This window comes from Schistocerca gregaria, chromosome 3, assembly GCF_023897955.1.
Source record: "Schistocerca gregaria isolate iqSchGreg1 chromosome 3, iqSchGreg1.2, whole genome shotgun sequence".
NCBI classification, from domain to species: Eukaryota; Metazoa; Arthropoda; class Insecta; order Orthoptera; family Acrididae; genus Schistocerca; species Schistocerca gregaria.
The window spans coordinates 191,478,740-191,505,127 of record NC_064922.1 but is presented as its reverse complement, the minus strand read 5'-3'; the positions used below and the strand labels follow the sequence as shown (position 1 = coordinate 191,505,127).

At 43.6% G+C, this 26,388-nt stretch overlaps 1 pseudogene; it reads right to left on the bottom strand.

The window, feature by feature from the left end:
• Nucleotides 1-5,504: 5,504 nt before the first annotated feature.
• Nucleotides 5,505-5,622, bottom strand: LOC126356691 (5S ribosomal RNA; annotated as a pseudogene).
• Nucleotides 5,623-26,388: the final 20,766 nt, after the last annotated feature.

Here is a 26,388-nt window from a genome sequence, read left to right as displayed (position 1 = left end):
AAACGGAAGTGAGATGCTATTGGTATAATATCGGGGACCAAGTGTTGCCCTACACCCTACGCCTTGTAACACTTATATCGATTAGTAGCAGATTTATATTAGGTAACTGTGTATCTACGATTATGAAGTGTATGTCCTTTGTTAGTTAAAGTCATTGACTTGTAACAGGAAGTTTAAAGTTTGTGATGTTTATATGGAAAAAGATAAATGATTGTTTAAAATAATGAAATATTATATTTGTATATTTATAAGAAAAACAATGTGTAATGGAAGCTGGTTCATGCATAGGGCTCTTGTACTGTAAAATGTAAAAGATGCAGTGAAGTCCCTCCACAACGGAAGTGGCATGGTGCCATGTAAAAAGTGGATTTGGCGGTCGAACTGGGCGGCTTCTTGGTATGAACGGTAAGCAGTGGCTGGCCGTTGCACGGTACACATCGACGGTGCCAAGGGAGGCAACTGGAAGCCACTTTACTAGGAATTTTGCCTCGGGTGTGGATTTGGCTGTTGCTTAGTACTCTCGTCAATAAGGAATGGCTCTAATACGCTAAAAATCCGTGGCCAAGAAGAAATTTCATACAGCATTGAAACATAAAGAGCCGTCAGTACAGTTAGCCGCCATGTCGCTTGCCACCACAACTCAGCCACTGCTCAACTAACTAAATCCATACAGATATGTATCAGAGCGTGGACCAGTTAATTTGTGTGAGTGATTTTAATAGTAATCCAAATGCTATAAATCTGTGTTTGGAACCATATCTTCTATCCTGATCACGAACCGACGCAGGATCCTCTCGTAAGTGTTTATAAAACCGAGTATCCTGTTTTAAATGAACTAGTGATTTATTTATATTTGTCAAATGTGCAAGTATTAGCAAAAGTTGAGGTAAAAACAACAAGAGCGAAGTTATAATTTTACTAAAGTACTCTCATTTAAGTGCAAACAATCGATTCTGTAAATGTTACTGTATAACATACCTTTTTCACAGGTGATGAAAAAGGCAAATAAGTTAAACTCATTTGAAACAAAATTTAGTTTTGATTACTACCATGAATGATTTTTTTGAAGTTAATTGAGTTCAGTGTCTATCAATTTGCCTCGAAATGTGTAAACATAAGCTATTCCAAGTGAAACTAAGAATTAACTTTGGTTGAATTATCTTTTGCTACTGAAATAATCATAGAGTTTGACTAGTGATACTATACCATTTTATTGGTCCTCACCATATTCTTCTCATATTAGGAAGATAATTTCAATATTATTGCTACTAAGGAAATCTGACATTTATTTAAATGGGAATATAAACAGTGTAATTGTGATATTATTTGTTTTTTTTTATTAGTGGTTGTTACAGGTCAGTTAAGTTAGAAGCCTGCCATGTTCAGCTTTAGTTCTGTACTTGCTGCAGTAACACCTCAGAACCGAGTCAAGTAATGATCTTGATTGTATGTGTTATTAGTATGAAATTGGTACCTTTTGCTTTCTATGATTACTGGTTTATACCAGCTACTAAGCACAGCTCGGAGTGCCCTGTGTCCGTTTGTATCCTGTGCACTATTCAAAGGGAATACTAATGAAAGTAACTTCAATAACTGCTATTCAATTTTGTTAAAGTTATATTTCGAAATTAATGTGCCTAATTAGGCTGGCGACCGTTCTTTTTTTCCATTCGCTTAAGATTTTACACATTTTACTACATTCATTAAACCACAAAGTTAAACCCTACTTATTTTCCCTTTTAATTGCAATATATTCAAGATTACAGTCCGATACTTTTATCCATTAGACACCCATGCACGGTCAAAATTATAAATCCTCTCAAAGAGTAACATTAGCTTGTGTAGTGGCAGGTTAGACTTATAACCTTTATGATAAGTATGTTATGGTCACTCCCACCTTCCATGACGACAACCGCCGTGTTCACAGGATTACACGCATATGTTCGTCGTTTGACTAACAGTCAGGCACCGTACCGCACTTTGACTGGTCCGGCAAATGACTCGATCTGAATCCGACAGAAAGTGTTCTGGAGTACTTGGAGCAGTAGGTGAAACGTTTCAGTCAACATCGTCGTCGTTTGGTAGCTCTCTGCGGTGTCTACTCATCAATGAGTGATTTCAGCTGCATAAGGCATATCTGCAAAAACTTGTGTAATCTCGTCCTAGTCGAACTGAGGCTGTTATAAATGCCTGAGTAGACGTTACACGGTATTAATTATATCATTCCACTGCATAACTACCGCAGTGGCACTGATACAGCAACCGTAATAGATCTTTAGAACAGAAGAAACAGTCTTGCATCCAAGACTGTTTTGTTCTGTTCTTCGGTATTAATGACGTTACATGCCGTAGCAAACCTAAGCCACAGTTCTACGGTTTTATGTTCTGGAGAAGATCGAGAATACAACATTTAAAAATCATTGGATCAGTTTCTACACAACACTGAAATAAAAAATACTTATATTTAGAAAACAGCCATGTCCATATGTCGGACGATAATACTTAATACCAATTCTCAGAACATGTTGTTGTTGCTGTTGTGGTCTTCAGTCAGAAGACTGGTTTGGTGCAGCTCTCCATGCAGCTCTCCTTGGAGACCTCTTCATCTCCAAATGACTGCAGCTTACATCCGTCTGAATCTGCTTACAGTGTTCACCTCTTGGTATCGCACTACAATTTTTACCCCCCCCCCCCCCCCCCACACACACACACACGCACTTCCCTCCTATACTAAATTGGTGATCCCTTGATGTCTCAGAATGCGTCCTATCAAGTCAACTGATCCCTAAGTTCTCAAGTTCTGCAACAAATTTCTTGCCTCTCCAATTCTATTCAGTGCCTCATTAGTTACGTGATCTACCTGTCGAACCTTGAACGTTCTTCTGTAGCACTACATTTCAAAAGTTTTTCTAATCTTCTTGTCTAAACTGTTTGTAATCCATCTTTCACGTTTATACATGGCTACACTCCAGACAAGTGCTTTCAGAAAATCTATATTTAATGATAATAAATTTCTCTTGCTCACAAATGCTATCTTGCCAGTGCTACTCTACATTTTATATCCTCTCTACCTCGTCCATCATCAGTTATTTTGCTGTCCAAAAAGCAAAACTCGTGTACTACTTCAAGTGTTTCGTTTCCTAATCTAGCTCCTCCAACATCACCTGATTTAATTCTATTACATCCCATTATTCTTGTTTTGCTTTTGTTGATGTTCATCTTATAACCTCTTTTCAAGACTCTGTTCATTCCTTTCAACTCCCGTTCCATTTCCTAAGAGAATTGCAATGTCATCGGAGAACCTCAATGTTCTTATTTTTTTCCATGTACTTTAATTCCTACTCCAAATTTTTCTTTGGTTTCCTTCACTGCTTGTTTAATGATAGACTGAATAACATCTGGGATAGGCTACAACGTTGTCTCTCTACCTTCTCAACCATTGCTTCCCTTTCATGCCCCTCGACTCTTATAATTAACGTCTTGTTTCTGTACAAGTTGTCAATAGCCTTTCGCTCCCTGTACTTTACCCCTGCTGCCGTCAGAATTGCAAAGAGAGTATTACAGTCAACATCGTCAAAAGCCTTCTCCAAGAACAGACCCAGTGACAAACTGTTTTTCACACTGAATAATAATTCTGCTCTTGTCGCAGCTGTTTATAGTTCGTGTTCTGAATATATCTGCCACAGAGAAATATTGACAACCTGACATGACAGTCAAATTTCACTTGTTACTTTCATCTCTGAACTTTGGTACACAATTCTGACTCACGACACTAGCTGGCTGTTGGTTCGAACTACGATGACGCAGCTATTCGAGTGGGCGAACGGCGCAGCTCTCTTACGTAAGTAGACTTCCATGCAGTGGTGGCATACGTTTCTTCTTGAGGGTGTGTCTTCATCGATGTCTCTCATTCGTTGCTGTGTCTGGCAGCGACCGTCATTGATTTTTGGTTCCATCATGAGTTACCATCTAGCAAGGGATCACACTCTTCGAACAACATGCCTTTTCCGGTCTTGTGGAGATATTTCATTAGCACCTTTCTCATCCCTTAACGAATACTTCTTTGTATCTAACCGAGAAGTGAAATACAAGTTTTCATATATTTAACGTTAAAGTTTTTTAAATTTAACCTAATTTTTTCTTAAAAACTGTCAGCCCCTATTGTACTTTCTTAGGGGCTGAATTTCCAGAAACACTGACACATGTTTTTTTTTTATTTCTAACCGAGAAGTCGAATATCAATTGTCACAGATGTACCCTAAAAGATCCTTTAGTAGTCTTTAGTAATTATTTATTTTTTAAAAAACTTTCACTCACTATTTTACCCCCTCAGTGGTTGCATTTCCAAAAATGCTGAAATGCCTGCTTTTTTATTTTCAGACTGAGAAACCAAGTGCCAGTTTTCGTAGTTCTAGATTCAAAATACCCTTTATAGTGACATACTTTCAAAAAGCATTTCATCCCTTATTTCATCCACTTGGGAATGTAATTTCGGACAATTTATTCTTAAACCTGCCTGTAACATAAGCTCCATACCGTCTCCAAACTCCATGTTTCTTTTCTTAGCGGTTTGCGCTGGGCGATGATGAGGCAGTGAATCAGTCTGACGCTATTTCACTGCATTAGGGACTGAATTTACAAAAAAACGTCTCTAACAGTGAAGCCAAACACTAATTTTCAAAGATTTAGCTTTAAAAATGCTTCCGCAATGAAATATTTTCACAAAACTTTTAACCTCTATTTCATCCCCTTAGTGATCGAATTTCCAAAACAGAGAAACACGTAATTTTTATTTCTAACTGAGAAGCAAGATTTTAATTTTCATAGATTTAGTTTTCAAAATATTTTCATAGTAAACAAACCCTCCTTCACCCCCTAATGGGTTCAATTTTCAAAAGCACTGAAACACGTATTTTTTTGTTTGTAACCGAGAAATCAAATACGGTGTTTGTAGATGTAGCCTGAAAAATAGTTTAGTAGTTTTTTAATAATGTTCAAAAAATTGTTTTCACCTAATATTTCAGCCCCATAGAGATAAATTTCCAAAAATAGGCAAAAACGTGTTTCTTTATTTCTGATCGAGAAACTAAATACCAATTTCCGCAGGTCCAGCTTCAAAATTGCCTTGATAGCGACATTTTGTTTAAAAAAAGTCTTCATCTCCTGTTTCACCACGTTAGGGTTGAAATTTCGATAGACCGCTTCTCAAATGACGCCTACAGTTTATATCCACTTCTCCAAATTTCAAGTTTCTATCCTTAGCGCTTTAGGCTGGGCAATGGTGAGTTAGCTATTTAGTCATGACATTGCCTTTTATATATAGCACTCCATCTACAGGCCACGAGTGGCATAATAGGACCATCCGACCGCCGTGTCATCCCCAGTGGAGGATGCGGATAGGCGGGGCGTGGTGTCAGCACACCGCTCTCCCGGTCGTTATGATGGTATTCTTGACCGAAGCCGCTACTCAGTTGACATCACGAGGCTGAGTGGACCCAGAAAAATGGCAACAGCGCATGGTGGCCTGGATGGTCACCCATCCAAGTGCCGACCACGCCCGACAGTGCTTAACTTCGGTGGTCTCACGGGAACCAGTGTATCCACTGTGGCAAGCCCGTTGCCTTTTATATATAGGGATTAGTCGAAAGTGCTTACGCGATACAATATGTACTTTTGTTTTTCTCAGAAGTTTGACTTTTTGAGAAGCTCCTTGGTATGAGTTTCTGGAAAAGGCTATGTGGTTCATGTAACCTAATCTGCTGCCGCGACGGGTAGAGGGTACTCCATCGTGCCTGCTGACAGGGCAGGTGGCGTGATGTGTTCCGTGCTGCCGCGGTATCTCGCGCCTCCCTGAGAGCCTCCTACACCAGTGGGGGACGCGGAACGGACTGCGTAAACATCTCGCCGTTACAGCCGACGTAGGAGCTCCGCTAAAGAACAAAGCGATAAGAAAGCGCTACAGTCCGGCTCTGCACCTCTTATCTTCCAAGCAGACACAAATGGCGACGATAACATTTTGACGGCGCTCGCAAGCAATTTCCGGTAAGCAATACTCGGAGGTGGAGTCGGATTGTAAAGTTCGGAAGAAAAAACCGAATATTCAGGCAAGCAAATAAATATGGATTCTGGGCATCAGTAGTCTCACATCAACACGTGGAAAGCGGAGAACGATTCGTTACTTCACTGGGTGGACTATCGGCTCCACAGGTGCTGCTAGTCACATCATATATATCATTACTCAAGTCAACGTCATTTTTTCTCAACAAATGCTAATCTTACAGTGATGAATAAGGTATCGTTAGAACGGTTGTTTAACCGGCTTTCGACAATGCATACCAATTTTGAGCTAAAACTTACTATTTTTGGAAACAACATAAAAGAGACTTTTAACCATCAACAGCCAAAAGGCAGCGTGAAAACCCAGCTTTATAGCTATATTTTCTGAAGCTAACTTATTAATCACAAGTAAGAGACTTCCTTTTCATATAAACTTATTAAAAACACCATTTAATTTGTTTTAATGTTGTGGTTAACTGGACATTAATATTACGTTCTTACATCATGTATCGTTTACACCGAGATACTGCAAACGTTCTGAAAAGAATTTTGTTGAAGTTATGTGCATTGAACTGTACATTCAACCATGTGTCATACATTCATGATTATCATTTCATGTCTTCAGTTCACTTTAAAAAAATATTTTCTCTTCATTCTGAGAGTTACCCTTATTCCACCGACTACACTTATTCCAAATACGGTCGTTATTTACAACTACAAAATTGTGAAAATTTCGCGCTGGTCCCCTAGTCACGTCCTTATTTTCCGTTCGGCAAGCTTTCTAGCAACTGACTAAAACCATTGCTGGATATAGGTTCCGCCTTATTTTCTCTTTTTTTTTACTCAAATATGTTTCGGCCGATCTGTGCCATCACCAATGGGTTTTGTTTATTGAAAACCGCGAAAAGTGAACATATTTTAGGTTGCAACAGATCTAACAAAGTGACAACCTAAAATATGTTAACTTTGTACGGTTTTCAACAAACAAAACCCACTGATGATGGCACAGAGGTGCCGAAAAATGTTTGGTTAACAACATAAAGTAGTGTGTTTGCATAATATATTAAATAATTCTAATTGCAAACACGGAAAAAATGCAAAAGCTGCAAATCCTGAACATGAATGAAGTCATTTCGTGTTACAGGCAAACACTTCTTTATATTGGAGCTAACTTCTTCACGCCGGGATTCTTGTACAACGTAATCTTGTCCTGTCAAGGTAGGGTAAGAAAGAGTGAAAATACTTCTCTAGCTTGCACATCTGAGAGACTGTCATTTATTTTCAATTAAACGGTGTTTCACAAACGACACGAGCACGCTTTCTGCCGTTTCGCGGCAACTAATACGACCGTAGTTAAGCTGCGATCATCGCAAGACTCTGGGGCCGTTTCTCAGTCACTCTGGCAGGTGGCGTATCGGCTTTAGCGCTCGAGTTACTGGCAACCTTAGAAAGAAGTCCGAAGAACTCGTTGTGCTAGTTAGTACATCAGACGGGTGTGTCACTAGCATCTGCTGACAGATCTGAGCGCAAGCTCATACTGGAAGGTTAGAGCACCAACAGGCCAATTCAAATACCGTTCCTCGAGGACAGTGCTGCACCTTACTGTTGTACTCTGTGAACGATTGAGAGATTAACCCTGAATTTTTTATTTTTTTTTTTAAATTTTTTTTCTGATGAAGCACAGCTGCATCTTCTGGGTGCGTCATTCGTGATATGAACTATTCCATCTGCGAAAATACGTCGTAATACTATCATCGACACATTGGCGCCGTGATCTCTTGCACTGTCGTGCACGAATAACAGTATATCTTCTCGTTAATTGATGTTCTCTGTAAAATGTTTGTAATATGTTGTTGTGCTCATAAAAAACGGGTCTACTAAGCATGGTATACAACTTTGAACAATGACGTCATAGGTTGCTCATAGATATTAATGTCTTTACTTTCCAGTCATAGATAATAAGTCGATTATCTGCTGCGGATAAGCGCCATCATAGTACATTAAAAAAAATGAATGTGGTTTTAAAAGACAGCGCAACACGTTCAGCCCCCCACCCCCCATCCCTTATCCCAGTCTGCAATTAACTAACAAATTTTGGACGATACATTTGCCCAACACGTTTAAGAAAACATTTAAACGGGCAATATGTATCGGGTACACTACGCCTCCATGAATATTTATGTAAGTGACTCTGTAGTGTCGAAATCCGTCGTTTCCTCCTCCTTACAAGAAGTATTATATCTGACAAATAACCTTCTATGCTATTTGTACAAGCCCCAGTGTATAAAGATCTGAATTCAGTATTGTGATTAACAACAAGATGCAATTCATTCGGTACTTAATTTCATTCTTAGTGAGTTTGAGATAATTTGGAATAATAGTTTTTTATTTTAGGACAATGCTTAGTTTTTCGTTTGTAGGTATGGATATATCTATTCCAATGATGCACAGCTGCATATTTTGGATGCGTAATTCGTGATATGAAATATTCTATCGTTGAAAACACGTCGTAGTACTGTCATCGACACATTAGGGGCGTGTTCTCTTGCACTGTCGTGTACGAATAAGCGTAGATCTTATCTTGTCGTTAATTGTTTTTCTCTATAAAATAGTTGTAATATGTTGTTCACATAAAAAAGATGTTCACATATTTATCAGAAGTTTTGGTTTTGGTTTGCTAGGAAAAAGTTCACACCAGTTATTCGTATTGCACAAAGTGAACTCCACGCTCCTGTGCTCCAGTTATCCAAACGCTATTGACCAAACTGACGAGGACGTTCAGAACTCCAAAGTCGATTGTTCTGCAAGCTCATGCATCCCGATAAAAACAGCTATCCTTCGTAAAACAAGGAAAATGAGTTTAGCATCAACCCCCACACCATGCAAAGACTATTTTAGCCAGTTGCTATCCTGACTTCGAGCAGGAATATGTGGGTTGGTTAGTCGACGCACTACTTACTGCTAAATGGCGCAACGACTTTCTCGCACTTCTTTCCAAGGCCGCTGCTAACTTGCTTAAGTTAGTCTCGGCTAAAACCTACACGCTGCCTGACTCAAGGCCAAGACAACGGTCCGAAACATTATGCAATCATCTGAGACTGTCTACCGATATATTTATCCCGCGTAAAGCGACGTTGTACTCAACGACGAACCTGGGTGTTACAGCATCTGCAGCGCGAATGATCAAGTTCACCGTAACTAACTCTAACTCCTCCAGAACGGGACGTGGAGGCCCAACGGCACCGACTGGCCGCCGTGTCATCCTCAGACCATAGACGCCACTGTTTGCGGATATGGAGGGGCATGTGATCAGTACACCGCTCTTCCGGCCGTATGTCAGTTTACAAGACCGGAGCCGCTACGTCTCAATCAAGTAGCTCCTCAGTTTGTCTCCCAAGGGCTGAGTGCACCTCGCTTGCCAACAGGGCTAGGCAGACCAGATGGTCACCCATCCATGTGCTAACCCAGCCCGACAGCGCTTAATTTCGGTGATCTGACGGGACCCGGTGTTACCACTGCGGCAAGGCCGTTTACAAGTTCACCGTACTACATGAATTAAGAAATCCATAGTGATTGAGGGACCTCCCAGACTCTACATCCTCATGATTGCTCTGCAGTTCACGCCTGCTTGACAGAGCATGTGCAGAACCACTCACAGACTGTTCGTCTACCGTTCCACTCTCGAAAACCATGTGGGAAAAATGTAATTCTATCCGTGCGAGCTCATGTCTCTCTTATTTTTTTACGATAATCATTTCTCCCTATGTAAATGGAAGTCAAAAAAATGTTCACATTTGACGGAGGAAGTTAGTGACAAACTTTTTCGCCACAACAAAAACCACCTCTGTTTTAACGATTGCTACTCGAACTCGTTTGTAACGTCTGTGACACTCTCTCCCCTATTTCTCGATAATACAAAACTAGGTACCCATCTTTGACGTTTTTCGATGTCCTCCGTCAATCATAACTGGTAAGAATCCAATACCGCCCGGAAATACTGCAGAAAACACCGGACACGCACAATGCAGGCAGTCCCTTTACTACGTTTGCTGCATCTTCTAAGTATTCTGCCAGCAAAATGCAGCCTTTGATTGACTTTACTCACGACATTTTTTATGTGATCCAATTTCAGTAACTGTCATCTCTAGGTAATTAGTAGATTGATTTGCTTGTCGTCTAACCGAAATTTATAAGACTCCTTTCGGTACTCCGTGAAGACCTCACTCCTTTAGAATCACCTGCCACTTTTTCCACCATATAGACATCCTGTCTAAATAATTTTGCAATTTTTTTATCTTCTGATGACTTTACTACACAATAAACAGTAGCATCATGTGCAAACAATCTAAGAGGGCTGCTCAGATTGTCTCATAAATCGTTATATATATTAGAAACAGCAGAGTGCCTCTAATACTCCCTTGGGGAACGCCGGACATCTCATCCGTTTTACACAACGATTTTCCGCCTATTATTACATTCTCTATGTTCGAACGATGCTGATTCCACAACTGTATGTTTAGTATTAAACTGCTGTTCCACTTGATAATAAAATCTTCATTGAGGTTTTGGCCGTTACATCACGCCATTTTGAAGTGAACCTAAAAACTATGATGTAGAGACTTGATCATTTGGCATTGCTCCTCTACACCACAATTTTCATGTCCACGGCCGGATGTAAAGGCATAATCAAGTTCTAATTACCATCTACGGACTGCGACTTTTTGGACAGGAAATCATGAATCATGTCGCTCAGGTACGGAATATTGTTAGACCCACTGGTGAAGAACAGTGTCAAAAGCCATCTGGAAATCTAGAAATATGGAATCAGTTTGACATCATCTGTCGATAACAATCATTATTTCCTGTGAATAAAGAGCTAGTTTTATTTCATAAGACCGATATTTTTTGAATCACTGCTAACTGTATGTCAATAGATCGTTTTCTTCGAGCTAGTTCATAATGTTCGAGCACAATACATGTTCCAAAATCCTACTGGAAATAGACGTCGGCGATATGGGTCTGTAATTCAGTGGATTTCTCCTATTTTCGTTTTTGAGTACTGGTATGACGTTCTCAAATTACCAGCCTTATGTACGGATATTTCGTCGAGCGAGCTATTGCATTCGATTGCCAAGTGTGGACTATAATAGCAGCATAATATGAAAGGAAACTAAATGGTATACAAACTCAGCCGAAAGACTTGCCTTTATAATGTGATTTGAGCTGCCTCGCTACACGGAGGAAATCTACTTCTCAGTTAGTGATGTTGGGTTGTTGGGGGAAGAGTCCAAACAGCGAGGTCGTCGGTCTCATCGGATTAGGGAAGGACGGGGAAGGAAGTCGGCCGTGCCCTTTCAGAGGAACCATCCCGGCATTTGCCTGGAGCGATTTAGAGAAATCACGGAAAACCCAAATCAGGATGGCCGGACGCGGGATTGAACCGTCGTCCTCCCGAATCCGAGTCCAGTGTGCTTTAGTGATGTTGGCAGCAGTTCTTGATTCGAGTTCTGTAATATTTACTGCGTCTTCTTTCGTGTAGGGGTTTCTGAAAACTGTATTTTGTAAATCGTAGTATTCCCCTTGACAATGTGCAGTGAAGGTATGGCATGGCTTTGGTATTGTTATTTCTGATATACATCTGGAGTAGGCACATCGTTTCTCCTTCCTTGAAAGTATTCTCACCGAACATTGCACTTCTAGAGATGATACGGGAAATAGATTCCGCATTATTAATTTAGCCTTGAAAAGTACCTGTTAGTTGGCTCTTCCATTTTCTCAAAATATGTTTTACTGTTTCTTGTGACCTGTATTATTTATTTTGCTGCTGTCTTTAAGACTTTGCACTAACCAGTTTCAGTGCATTGATCAGATACTTTTGCAAATTCTTCACTAAATCACCGCACTGGTAGAAAGTCTTTGGTGAATTGGTTTGCAATCAGACAATAGGTTTCGTTGGCAACTAAGACGTTTCTGGTTCGGGAGCTAAATTTGTCGATTACATGAAGTCAGCTTTGTCTGATGGAGAGCCCTATTATTCAACAGTCTTTACTGCATGCAAAATGCCTGATAATACGAAAGCAATTTATATTCTGTGTGAAGCACGATTTACCACGTGAGATTAGTCGGGTTTCTTTATTAGTATTGCTCCGTGCGATAGTATCATTCTGAGTGTTTATGTGCAGTGGAATAGGTTCGGAGAAGTTGTGAATTACGAAGTCCTTGGAGCCTACTTGCTGTATCATTTATATTTTCGTTAGATTCTTCAATATTAACTTTCATGGAGTTTAAAGTTTCTTTCGATCGGATCTTTCTGGATTATCCTTGTTACTGTTGTGTTTTGGTTGTGTTGGACTACCCTACGAAGCCGTAAGTGGTGTGGTTTGTTCTTCATATATGGAACCCATGTGTCGCGAACTTATTTACCAAAAACATTTATTTAATTGCTTTAAATGTGCTATAGTATCGAGCAGCCATCTTGTGTTGCGATGATATTCAAGTATGCCATTGTTATCCGGTTCCAACAATTAATATTCAAATGCAGAGTGGGCGCTTATTATTACTATTGTTGTTCAAGGCGAGGCCACATATGGACCTGTGTTGCTGGACGCTGATATACACTACTGGCCATTAAAATTGCTACACCACGAAGATGACATGCTACAGACGCGAAGTTTAGCCGAGAGGAATGAGATGCAAATGATTAGCTTTTCAGAGCATTCACACAAGGTTGGCGCCGGTGGTGACACCTACAACGTACTGACATGAGGAAAGTTTCCAACCGATTTCTCATACACAAACAGCAGTTGACCGGCGTTGCCTGATGGAACGTTGTTGTGATGCTTCGTGTAAGGAGGAGACTTTGATAATGGTCGGCTTGTAGCGTATCGCGATTGCGGTTTATCGTATAGCGATATTGCTGCTCGCGTTAGTCGAGACCCAATAACTGTTAGCACATTATGGAATCGGTGGGTTCAGGAGGGTATAACTAGAAGTCGAGATGACAAGCATCTTCTCCGCATGGCTGTAACGGATCGTGCAGCCACGTCTCGATCACTGAGTCAATAACCATCTGCAAAAACAATTAGATGACGTTTGCAGCAGCATGGACTACCGGCTCATAGACCATGGCTCCGGTTACCCTTGACGCTGCTTCACACACAGGAGCGCCTGCGACGGTGTACTCAACGACGAACCTGGGTGCACGAATGGCCAAACGTCATTTTTTCGGATGAATCCAGGTTCTGTTTACAGCATCATAATGGTCGCATCCGTGTTTGGCGACATCGCAGTGAACTCGCATTGGAAGCTTGTATTCGGCATCACCATACTGGCGTATCACACCGCGTGATGGTATGGGGTGTGATTGGTTGCACGTCTCTGTCACCTGTTGTTCGCATTAACGGCACTTTGAACAGTGGACGTGGCATGTCAGATGTGTTACGATCCGTGGCTCTACCCTTCATTCGATCCCTACGAAACCCTACATTTCAGCAGGATAATGCACGACCGCAAGTCGCAGGTCCTGTACGGGCCTTCCTGGATACAGAAAATGTTCGACTGCTGGCCAGCACATTCTCCAGATCTCTCATCAGTTGAAAACGTCTGGTCAATGGTAGCCGAGCAACTGGCTCGTCACAATACGCCAGTCACGACTCTTGATGAACTGTGGTATCGTGTTGAAGCTGCTTGAGCAGCTGTACCTGTACACGCCATCCAAGCTCTGTTTGACTCAATGCCCCGGCGTATCAATGTCGTTATTACGGCCAGAGGTGGTTGTTCTGGTTACTGATTTCTCAGGATCTATGCACCCAAATTGTGTGCAATATGTAATCACATGTGAGTTCTGGTATAATATATTTGTCCAATGAATACCCGTTTATCATCTGCATTTGTTCTTGGGGTAGCAATTTCAATGGCCAGGAGTGTAACAGATGATGTAGCACTGCCACTTCAATATTTGTCCAATGAATACGCGTTTATCATCTGCATTTGTTCTTGGTGTAGCAATTTTAATGGCCAGGAGTGTAATAGATGATGTATCACTGCCACTTCAACTGTTATCGTTATCCGGCCGACAGGCTTCTGTCAAATGGTCTTTCAGCTAGTTAATGATTTTCTGCGTATATAAGGGAAAGCCGCTCCGTTGCACAGTTGGACACTAGAAGCGAAAGGCTTACACATACTCAGGCAACCTCTTCTTTGCACGAAACTGTTCATTCATCCATTATGTACTGTTTTAAGATACGCAAGTCCTTTTTCTTTTTCTGTCACCCAGGATTTATGAAAGTGCGTGCTGTGTGATTACCTTACACATGTTTTTCGACTCAGCGTTAGAAACTTGACTTTTTCGTTGGGCATTACACATCTCACTCGGCTTATCGTTAATATATCAGGACTTGGTTGCAACGATATATTAGAGTTGTCTGAACTGTTTCTATACGCGCAAACACACACGCACACACACACACACACACACAAACACACACACACACACACACACACACACACACACAAGCACAAGCACACCTTTCAGCCTTCGAATGCCTATCCCACCAAATCATTCTCGATTACTCCATCGTGTCAGAATCAAACAACGTACAACACGTAAACATCTTATTCGAGGGTTGTCCAGAAAGTAAGTTCCGATGGGTCGTGAAATGTAAACCACAGTGAAAACCAGAAACGTTTTATTTGCAACAGTTAGGTACACCTTCCACCTACTTCTCTACATAGTCGCCGCTCCAATTTCGAGTTCTGTCGTAGTGCTGTATCAACATTCCAGTATCCTCGGTTTAGAAAGCAGGCACCTGTGCTTTCGGCCAGTTATCCGCACTGGTCTGCAGCTCGTTGTCTGTGGAAAAAAAATTGTCTTCATAGCCAGCGGTTCTTATGAGCAGAGATGAGACTCTGGGGGAGCCAATTACGGACTGTATTGTGGGTGATCAAACATTTCTCATCGGAAACGCTGCAGGGGCGTCTTCATTGCCCCTGCAGTATGCGGCCGAGAATATTGGCATGAAGAAGGAACTGCTCCACAGTTGTGTTATGTGGGCTGCATGACTCAGGCGAAATCTCTATAACCGGCCCTCATACTTGGCAGAAGACGCTATTGCCTACGCCTATTTACTCGCTCAGTGTTCACTGAAAACTGAAAAGAGCGACGCGACACGATCGACAGGCATTCTAGAGACACTGCCCAACACATCTGTGCAAAGCTTTACCGTATTTTCCCAGTGGTTTCTATTTCGCGACCGATCGGAAGTTACTTTCTGGACAACCCTCATATTATGGAAAAATATAGACCGCACATATTATAAACAACGACAGCCCAGAACTCGACAGCTTCATGTACAGTGGTACTAGCTTTCGCTAATCCCTCATCGTACAAAAGGTTGGGCATAAGCGACCCTGGAAGAAGTGGACTGTTCAGTGCCAGAACAGAACACTGGGTGGAAGTGCTACTTGGTGACGGCGAGTTTGGCACATGAGAGTATGCAGTGGCTGGTCGCAGTGAACCAGTCAGAACTCTGATTACATCCCCCTTCCTCTCTCCCTCCCCCATCTCCCCTCACCCTCACTCCCTCCCAAAGAAAAGAAATAATGAGAGGGTGCGAGGTCTTCAGAATTGTGTTGTCCAGACATTAACGTGCACAGCCAATGAAATGTACGATCACACATGAAGGCTGTAGGCGGGATACGGCGCGAGGTCGCGGCGGCCCCGGTACTGTGTCCTGTGTTCGTTCGCACAAAGCAGACTGAGAACTCACGCTGCTAGAGGCTGCACAGCTTATGCAGCAGAGTTACGACGGCTCGTAAAGCAGCGAAGGAGGGGAAGCGTCGGCTCGCAGCACACCTGCAGTACGTGTGCGGTGGCAGCACAAAGCGTTCTGCTCCGTCGCCTTCGCAGCTGCCTCGCGGAAGGCGCCGTACGATAAATGTGCGAATAGATTTCACATTCGGAGAGTCACTAATCAGCGATTACAATTTGAAGACGTGGCCACACCTGACTTGTTAGATCCAATGTAGCCAACAAGATTTATTTTTTGTGACGTGTGTCTAATATGAAATCCTCTAAGAACTTTTTCAGGGTAAAAAGACGAGAATTCAGTCATAAGACACATTCACATTCATTCATTACAAAAATGACTTTGAGAGAGGTGTTACATCCCATGTAAAGGAGATTATGATTAAAGGAGAATATCCTCTCCCTCTTGCACACAAGTTCAAAAATGGCTCGAAGCACTATGGGACTTAACATCTGAGGTGATCAGTCCCCTAGAACTTATAACTACTTAAACCTAACTAACCTAAGGACATCACACACATCCATGTCCGAGGCAGGATTCGAACCTACAACCGTAGTGGTCGCGCTGTCCCAGACTGAAGCATCTAGAACCGCTCGGCCACTCCGGCCGGCTTATCGCTGATAAACGAAATCTGTATATAGTTATTTGACATTTTATCGTATATATACAGCAATAATAATGGCATTATTACGCTTGAAATGTGTGGCTTGGTACATTGCTGTAACACTCTGTGTACACCTTGTGAGATTGTAGCATACTTTTTGTCGTCACCGAGAGTAACATGCAACATGCAGTGAGGAGACAAAAGGCATGGGATACCACCTAAATCGTGTCGAACCTCCATTTAGCTGACGCAGTGAAGCAACTCAACGTGACACGGACCCAACAAGTCGTTGGAAGCTCCTGCAGAAAACCTGAGCCATACTGCATCTATAGCCGTCCATAAATGCGAAAGTGTAGAGAGTGCAGGAGTTTGTTCACGAACAGATCTCTCTATTGTGTCCCGTAAATGTCCGATGGGATTCACGTCGGGCGATCTGGTTGGCCAAATCATTCGCTCCAATTGTTCAGAATGCTCTTCAAACCAGTCCCGAACAGCTGTGGCCCTGAGACATGACGCATTGTCCTCCACAAAAATTCCTCTGCCGTTTCGGAACGTGCAGTCCGTGCATGGCTGCACGTGGTCTCCAAGTAGCCGAACAAAACCATTTCCAGTCAAGGTTGTAGAACACGACGAGATGGGTCTAGTCGCATCGCCGGGAACATCTCCCGAGAAGATCGCCACATCATCTGAATGGCATTGCAGGGCAGATCTGCGTCCTCCTCGGCTCTGGTGCAACAGAGAGACAATGTAACACATAGCACACTATCGGGGGTGACAGTCAGGCGCCGTTTATTACGGCATGGGTTACTTGCGCGTCATTCAGTTCTTCGCCTACCTTTGACGAATGTACAGAAACATGCTAGAAGGCAATATTGTATGGAACGATGTCACTAAGGCAGGAATGGCATCAGACAGTGTTTTCGGACGAACCAAGGTTCTGTTTGTTTGGAAATGATGGCCGGATTTTGTTCGCCACAGACAGGAGGAGGGACATTACAGTGAATGCATTAGCACAAGACAAATAGCGCCAACTGAAGACCTTATAGTGTTCTGTGCTATTGGATACAACCGCAAATCACAGTTGGTGTTTGTCTATGGCACTGTGACCAGTGTGGCCTACGTGAATGAAACCCTGCGCCCCGTAGCCATACCCTTCTCGCACAACACCCCAACGCCATTTTTCAGCAAGACAATGCACGATCGAATGTTTCTGCACGGGCAAGTGCCTTCTTTGTGTCACAGGATATCAAACTTCTGCTCTGACCCGCAACATCACTAGACTTAACGCCAATCGAAAAAAATGTGGGATACGATGAAGTGACCGGTGCAGTGTTGAGACCCAACGCCGACCTCCAAAGATGAACTTTGGAAACAGGTGAATACAGTGTGGATGGGTATACCACAGGACGCCGCTCGCGTCGTATTTACTTCGTCGCCATCTCTTATGAACATGTTATCAGTAGCGACGGCGGACCCTGTAGCTACTAGGTAGCAGAACACATGTTGAACCGAGGTGACTGTAATGATAATCATTTCTGCAGAACACACTAATGTACAAGTCATGTGAAAATGAACGTCCTGTTGTTCTGGTGTTCTGTTTTTTTTCTAAACTTGACTTTATAATTAATGTAAAGTAATGAAATTTAGGAAATACATTCGTTTACATATTTAAGTGATCAAGATCACAACATCATAGGTTAAAGTAAACGGGAGATAAGCTCACAACATCGTAGGTTAAAGTAAACGGGAGATAAGCTATTAAAAGCGTGAAATTCTGGTACAGTAATAACCGGTGTAAACGCCAGAACGTTGAATGTAGGCATACACCGTGTTCTACAGGTACCGGAGATCAGCTTGTGGAATGGAGTACCATGTTTGTTGTACTTGCACGTCACGGTCAGTCTCGGTCACCTCTTGATCGCATTGACGGCACTTTGAACAGTGGCCGTTAGATTTCAGATGTGTTTCGACCCGTGGCTCTACCCTTCATTCGATCCCTTCGAAACCCTACATTTCAGCAGGATAACGCACCACCGGATGTTGTACGTCCTGTTCGAGCTTTTCTCGATACAGGAAATGTTCGACTGCTGCGCTGGCCAGCACATTCTCCAGATCTCTCACCAACTAAAAACGTCAACGGTGGCCGAGCAACCGGCTCGTCATAATACGCCACTCACTACTCTTGACGAACTGTGGTATCGTGTTGAAGCTGCACAGGCAGCTGTACCTGTACACGCCATCCAAGCTCTGTCTGACTCAATGCCCAGGCGTATGAAGGCCGTTATTACGGCCAAAGGTGGTTGTTCTGGGTACTGATTTCTCAGGATCTATGCACCCAAATTGCTTCAAAATGTAATCACATCTGAGTCCTAGTATAATATATTTGTCCAATGAATACCCGTTTATCATGTGCATTTCTTATTGGTGTAGCAGTTTTAATGGTCAGTAGTGTAGGTACTAGGATTCCTTTCCCGCCGTGTATTAATTGGTAAGAGCGCGAGATGATCGCCGCAAGCTGGACGTTTTAGGAATGCTCGCCGTTTGGCATGGAAAAGGTCGCAGTGCTTTAGGTGGGGTCGTGTTGTTGCTGAGTCACCCGCTAGTACAGGAAACGCACGGGTGGGCAATGCGCGCTGTCGGTGCCTAGTGGAGTGGAGTGGCGTGGCACTGCGTGCTGTGTGCTGAATACGGATTCCCGGAACGGCGCGCCTGCCTCCAGAATGTTCTGGGCGCCGCCAGGTCGGGGCGCTGGCGGCCACTCGTCGCGTCGGCGAAGCGCCGCAGCTCTCGTCTGCGTAGCCAGTCAGCGAAGCCGGTTTAGCGGTGCCTCTGCTAGCCGGCGAGGGCACGGGTGGGAGGAGGGAGGGAGGGAGGGAGGGAGGGAGGGAGAGAGAGAGAGAGAGAGGGCTTAATTAAGTGCAGCTCTGCTACACGGAGAGGCACAGCTTCGTGCATGCACACAGGACTGATACAAGCACATTTCTGTGCCCCTCAGAACAGCGTTTCCATAACTGTGTTAGGCAGAACTAGAAGTAAGTGCTTCACGAGAAACTATCAACAACATCGCGTTTTCTGACGGTACTAATTACACTACTGGCCATTAAAATTGCGACGCCAAGAAGTAATACAGATGATACACGGGTATTCATTGGACAAATATATTATACTAGAACTGACATGTGATTACATTTTGAAGCAATTTTTGTGCATAGATTTTGAGAAATATGTACCCGGAACAACCACCTCTGGCCGTAATAACGGCCTCGATACGCCTGGTCATTGAGCCTGTGAGTGACAAGTACAAAGCTGTGTAACTGAAAGCGTCGTTGGGAGAGGGCGCTAACCTCAATGTAGCAAAGATCGAGACGATCAAAGCATTTGTTGTTTTTTTTTTCAGGTGCACGACATGACGCTAACAAGTGGCTGCATTTGTTCCGCTAGGTAGAAGTGGCTAAGGTATGAACTATTTGGTGTTATTGTATTTACGATCTAGTCTGAATCTAACCAACACATATAGAGATACAATAACTTAAAACTACGCTCTCGTCCATTAGTACCTCCTACCACCGACGCCTTCAGTTGTATCTGCAATCTTTTGTTGAAGTGGCATGGTCCACATCATAATGTTTATCGTGAATATGATCCACGGTAAATAAAACTAACTATACTGAAGGAAAATATCGCAAAACCATTAAATAATGAGAGTAACGAAATTTAGAGAATACATTTCTCTAGGTAACGTTTTAAGTGGTTATCATTGCAAAATCACAGGTAAGCGAGAGGTACGCTATTGCACATACGAAACACCGGTACATCAATAACCAGTGTAACCGCCAGAATCTTGAATGCAAGCAAGAAAACGTGCGTGCATTGTCCTACACACGTTCTGGATGCCAGTTTGTGGGCTGGATTCCAGGCTTGCATTTGTTCGGGGAACATAGGCTCTCTGCTGTTCCTGATTTACATAAATGACCCAGGTGATAATCTGAGCAGCCCCTTACATTGTTTCCAGATGAAGCTTAATTTACCGTCTGGTAAAATCTTCAGACGATCAATTCCAATTACAAAATGATCTAGAGAGAAATTCTGTGTGGTGTGAAAAGTAGCAATTGGCACTAAAAAAGAAAAGTGCGAGGTCGTCCACCTGGGTACTAAAAGAAATGCGATAAATTTTGGGTATACGATAAATGCCACAAATCTAAGGGCTGTCAATTTGACTAAAATACGAGCAACTTAAATTGCAAAAACCACATAGATAATATTGTGGGGAAGGCGAAACAAAGACTGCCCTTTGTTGACAGAACACTTAGAAGATGCTACAAACCCACTAAAGAGAGAGCCTACATTACACTTGTCCGTCCTCTGCTGGATTTTGCTGCGCGGTATGGGATCCTTACCAGATAGGATTGACGGAGGACATCGAAAAAGTGCAAAGAACGGCAGCTCGTTTCGTGTTATTTCGCAATAGGGGTGAGAGTGTCACTGATATGATACGCGAGTTGGGGTGGCAGTCACTGAAACAAAGGCGGTTTTCTTTGCGGCGAGATCTATTTACGAAATTTCAATCACCAACTTTCTCTTCTGAAAGCGAAAATATTTTGTTGACACCCACCTACGTAAGGAGAAATGATTATCATAATAAAATAAGAGAAATCAGAGCTCGAAAGGAACAATTTAGGTGTTGCTTTTTCCCACGCGCCATTCGAGACTGGAATGGTAGAGAAGTAGTACGTAAATAGTTAGATGAACCCTCTGCCAGGCACTTAAATGTGAATTGCAGAGTAACCATGTAGATGTAGATGTAGATAGAGACGATTAATGGTGCTTGAGAATGACGCTAGAGTTTTCATCCGAAGACGTCCCAGTGGCAGCACAAAATGTCGAATCGCGAGACTGACGTACAAATTTGCAAACAAATTGCGTGGGATGACCTACTGGCATACAAAATTGCACCCCAAACCATAACTACCGCTATAGGATCAGTGCGTCTGGCATGTAGATAGGATGGTTGCATGCCTTCAACAGACCTCCTCCTATCAAACACACAGCCATCGCTGGTATCGAGGCAGAATCGGCGGTAATCAGAAATGATAACAAAACCTTCACCTTGTCCTCCAATGAGCTCTCACTTATCACCGCTGTCGGTTCGAGGTCAGTGGAGGCTCGGTAGAGTGCGTCTGGGACAGAGCTGTCCTTGAAGTAACCGATTTGTAACAGGTGTGTCACTATGGTGCTAACTGCTGCTCAAATTGCTGCTGCAGATGCAGTACGCTGCGCCAGAGCCATACACCTATCATTGATGGTCCCTCTCGGTAGTGCCACATAGCCTTCCAGTGCCCGGTCTTCTTGCATTGCCGGCCGCAGTGCGCGAGTCATACTCGCACCAGGGCATTTGTTTTGAATCTGTAGTGTTTTCGCCGGCCGCGGTGGTCTCGCGGTTCTAGGCGCGCAGTCCGGAACCGTGCGACTGCTACGGTCGGAGGTTCGAATCCTGCCTCGGGCATGGATGTGTGTGATGTCCTTAGGTTAGTTAGGTTTAAGTAGTTCTAAGTTCTAGGGGACTAATGACCACAGCAGTTGAGTCCCATAGTGCTCAGAGCCATTTGAACCATTTGAACTTCTTGCATTCGTACGTTCTCGTGACCGCCGCTGCCAGCAATAGTGTACAGTGGCTACATTCCTGCCAAGTCTTTCTGCAGTATCGCAGAAGGAATGTCCAGCTTCTTGTAGCCCACTGACCTCGTTCAAACTCACTGAGGTGTTGATAATGGCGTCTTTGTCGCCTTAGAGGCATTGTTGACTAACGGCAACACATCAGTCTCAAAGTAACCAACGCTCACGACCCTTACAGCGTGTATTTAAGGCAAACCTGATTCGCATCCTCATAGTGGCGCTACTTGCTCCAGGCTTATGCCACTGCCGCGAAATCTGAATAGACGCCCTCATTCAGATGTAGAAACAGCCTACCAATTTTTGGACAACTCCTTGGGGTTACGATTGTTGTTCCGTCACTGTAGCTAAACTAGTGCCCGGTGTAAATGGTCTCAAATGAATTTACCAATCTGTAAGGTGTCAATTAAATGGGCTCAATAACAAACGCCCATACCTGGTATATCAGTGTATTAAACACGTATGTAGAATGTACATAAGGAAATGTACCACCTATCAATTCAGCAGCGCTGTTGAAAATTAACTTAAATTGTTAAATTTCAATAAGGCTCCTAGGTCAATAAGACTCCTGCCACGGTATACAAAGAATTTACCAGCAAAGTTTCTCCACTGTTGATCAAAATTTACTGCAGACGCCATCTAAATGAACTTCGAACTGTTTCACAGAACTAGCGTCCTACAATACTAGAATATGTTGTGACTTACAATGACTTACGTGGAACAAAAGAACCTTCAGCATAGATATCAGTATGTTCTCTTAAAATGTAGATCACGTAGAATTAAAATTTACCAGATTTCTGAAACTTTTAGAAGAAAAATACTCTCCGGTGGGATACCTCAAAAGGTTTGAAACTCTTTCGTAAATTATCATATGTATATACATACAATAAATTAAAGTCGCCCCCCCCCCCCAAAGGATTGTTCTGCCTGTATCCTATTCTCGGGAACTGCCGAAGTGATTTTGATAAGGTTTCCACTAATAGACGTATTCACGATGAAGGTTTGCTTGCATAATTTGCTGTCGCTAAGGAAAACAGTCGTGCTATCCTCGCGAAGCCGGAGAGCACGGCTAGCAGAGGTATGAAAAGACCGTGCTGGGCAAGTTACAAGTAAGGTAAACGGCAAGCTACGATTAAGTGGAAAGATACTAGGAAAATGCAGTGTGGCTAAATGTGTTACATAGTAAACGAGTTTTACAGACCACACGTGAATACTGGTCACGTGTGTAAGACTCATGTCAGACGGGACTAACACAGGACACCGAGCGCATACAGTCTCAGGATCCTGTAGATAACAGCTGATGTCGTATTTCTCGACTTCTGACAGGCGTTCAGTACGGTTCCCCCCTGCCGCCTAATGCACAAAATAAGAACTGAATGGATTAAAAAGTTTCTAGCAAACATAACACAGCCTGTCAATCTCAACGCAGGGAAGTCTTCAGACGTAAAAGGAACGTCGGGCGTACTCAGGAGAGTGTTACAGAGTTGCTTTTCATAATATATGTGGTGTCGTCCCAAGAACGAGGTCCAAATGCGAGGTTAATATCTTGCGGCGGAACCACAAGCAAGCACAGTAGCTGCCAGACGCAGCGACGTGTAAGAGACAACTGGCGTAGACACGCCCTCCAGAGTTTCCATACGACACCGCTGGAGCGCGCTTGCTTACGGCAGAGCAGAGTGCCACTCAGCCTTCGCTGCCATCAGCGCTGGAGACCACAGCATCGTATCTCTGCAGCCAGCACTATGTTGTATTAGACAGATTATGGAGCAAAGTTTACAGGCAATTGTACAGTGGGTTAACTGTAAGTTGTCACATATTTATAAATGATAGAGCACAGCAAGCAGACGTCCTTTTTCGCATGTTTTATTTGGCAAATCCAGATTTCGGCTAGTGCCTAGCATTTATCAGTGCACTAGGCACTAGCCGAAATCTGGATTTGCCAAACAAAACAAGCGATAAAGGACGACTGATTGCTCAGCTCTATCATTTATAAATCAGCTCACAGTCGCTGAGTGCACCCACGTTCGTAATGGGAGGTAACCTGATGATAATTTGCAGATTTCAGAGGGGGGAGAAGCCGGGAGCGGAGGAAGGAATCCTGTCCCCCACAGCCAAAAGATTATGACCACCTAACTAAAAGCTGGCATGTCCACCTTTGGGAATGACAACAGCGACGACGCGTCGTGGCATGGGAGAAATGAGGTCTTGGTAGGTCGCTAGAGGGTGTTTCCTCCACAACTGCACACATTAAAGTCCCCTAATTCTCGTAATTTTTTGTGGTAAGTTCGTAAGGGACCAAACTGCTGAGGTTATCGGTCCCTACGCGTACACATTACTATATCTAACTTAAACGAACTTACGCTAAAGACAACACACACACACCCACTCCCTAGTGAGGACACGAACCGCCGACGGGGGAAGCCGCGCGAACCGTGGCAAGGCGCCCATAGACCGCTCGGCTACCCCGAGCTCCTTCTCGTAAATTATGGGGAGGGGGCAGATGAGTCCGGTACGGCACGTTCAATCACATCTCAAATTTGTTCGATCGGGTTCAGATCCGGCGAGGAGCCAGCACATCAGATGGAAATAACCACTGTGCTCCTTAAAGCACTGGCCTTGTCATATGGCGCATTATCATGTTGAAAAATGTTACTACTGTGAGGATACATGATCGTCATGAAGGGATGTACCTGGTCTGAAACCAGTGTACGATACTCCTTGGCTGTAATGATGCCTTGCACGATCTCGACACACAGATGCCCACTTGAAGCTTCCCCAGAACGTAATGGAGCCGCCGCCAGCTTGTCTTCGTCCCGGAGTACAGGCGTCGAGCATCTGTTTCCCTGGAAGACGACGGATTCGCCCCTACCAGCGGCATGACGTGGAAGGTGTCGAGATTCATCAGACTATGCAACGCTCTGCCCGTTGCGCCAACGTCCAATACGAATGGTCCCATACGCATTTCAGTCGTAGCTGCCGATGTCGTGGTATTTTTGGCACATGCATGGGTCGTCCGCTTTGCAGGCCCAATGTTACGACTGTTCGGGGCATTGTGTGTTCAGATACACTTGTACTCCGACCAGCATTAAAGTCTGATATAATTCCGCCACAGTCTGGCGTCTGTCCTGTTTTACCAGCCTGCCAAAGCTACGAAGTCTGATACCTGTAATGACGGCCGTTCGCCCAACCCCACGACGTCTGGACGTGGCTTCACCTTGGTTTCGCCATATGTTGAAGACACCACAGCACTCCTTGAACACCCAAGTCGTGCAGTTTCTGAAATTTTCGTGCTGAGCCACCGGGTCATCACAGTGTGCCCTCGGGCAGACTGAGATATCGTGCGCCTTCCCCATTCTACACACGAACAGCACTCTCCCTGGTATCATATGCACCGTGCGTGGTTCTGTCTAGCAGTCATTCCTCGCTAGGCGTCGCTGCTGTCGCCTGGACGGGCTAATATAGATAGTAGGGCAGTGGTCAGAATGTTCTGGACTATCAGTGTGTACATCCACGAGTGAGGAATTGGGCGGGGGGAGAGGGGGGGGGGGGGGAGAGGGAACACCTGGTCCAAAACAAATGGTTCAAATGGCTCTGAGCACTATGGCACTTCTGAGGTCATCAGTCCCATGGAACTTAGAACTACTTAAACCTAACCAACCTAAGAACATCACACACAACGATGCCCGAGGCAGGATTCGAACCTGCGACCGGAGCGGTCGCACGGTTCCGGACTGTAGCGCTTAGAACCGCTCGGCCACCCGTCCGGCACGCCTGGTCGCTGCGGTGTTGGGACCATAAACTGCACTTCATACTTCCGCGACAGCTGAAGTCACTCACGGAAGCAAAAAGGTAAAAAAAACCTCTCAAGGAAAGAAACAGTACTAAATACAGTAATGCGCAACAAAGCACTCAGCAGGCAACAATGGTACCTCACACAGTACTGTGAGCTACCTAATGTTGGCCACAGCGGAAACGAATCATTAGCGGCCGGACCCGTCGAACTTCTACCGTCTTCTACCTATTCAGAACTAGGAAGTGGTCTGCCAACTAAAAGTTAAGACACTGTGCATGACATTCCAGTGGCAATGGGTCGTTTCAATGTGATCTGTTTCGTCTTTTTCAGGTTATAATACAACGATTTAATATTTTGTATGTGTTATAGTACGAAATAACCCTCTTCCAGAAGTAAAACTAAGAATCGACCACTGTGTCGCCGGTTATTATTTCGTCCAGTACAAGAATACACATAAA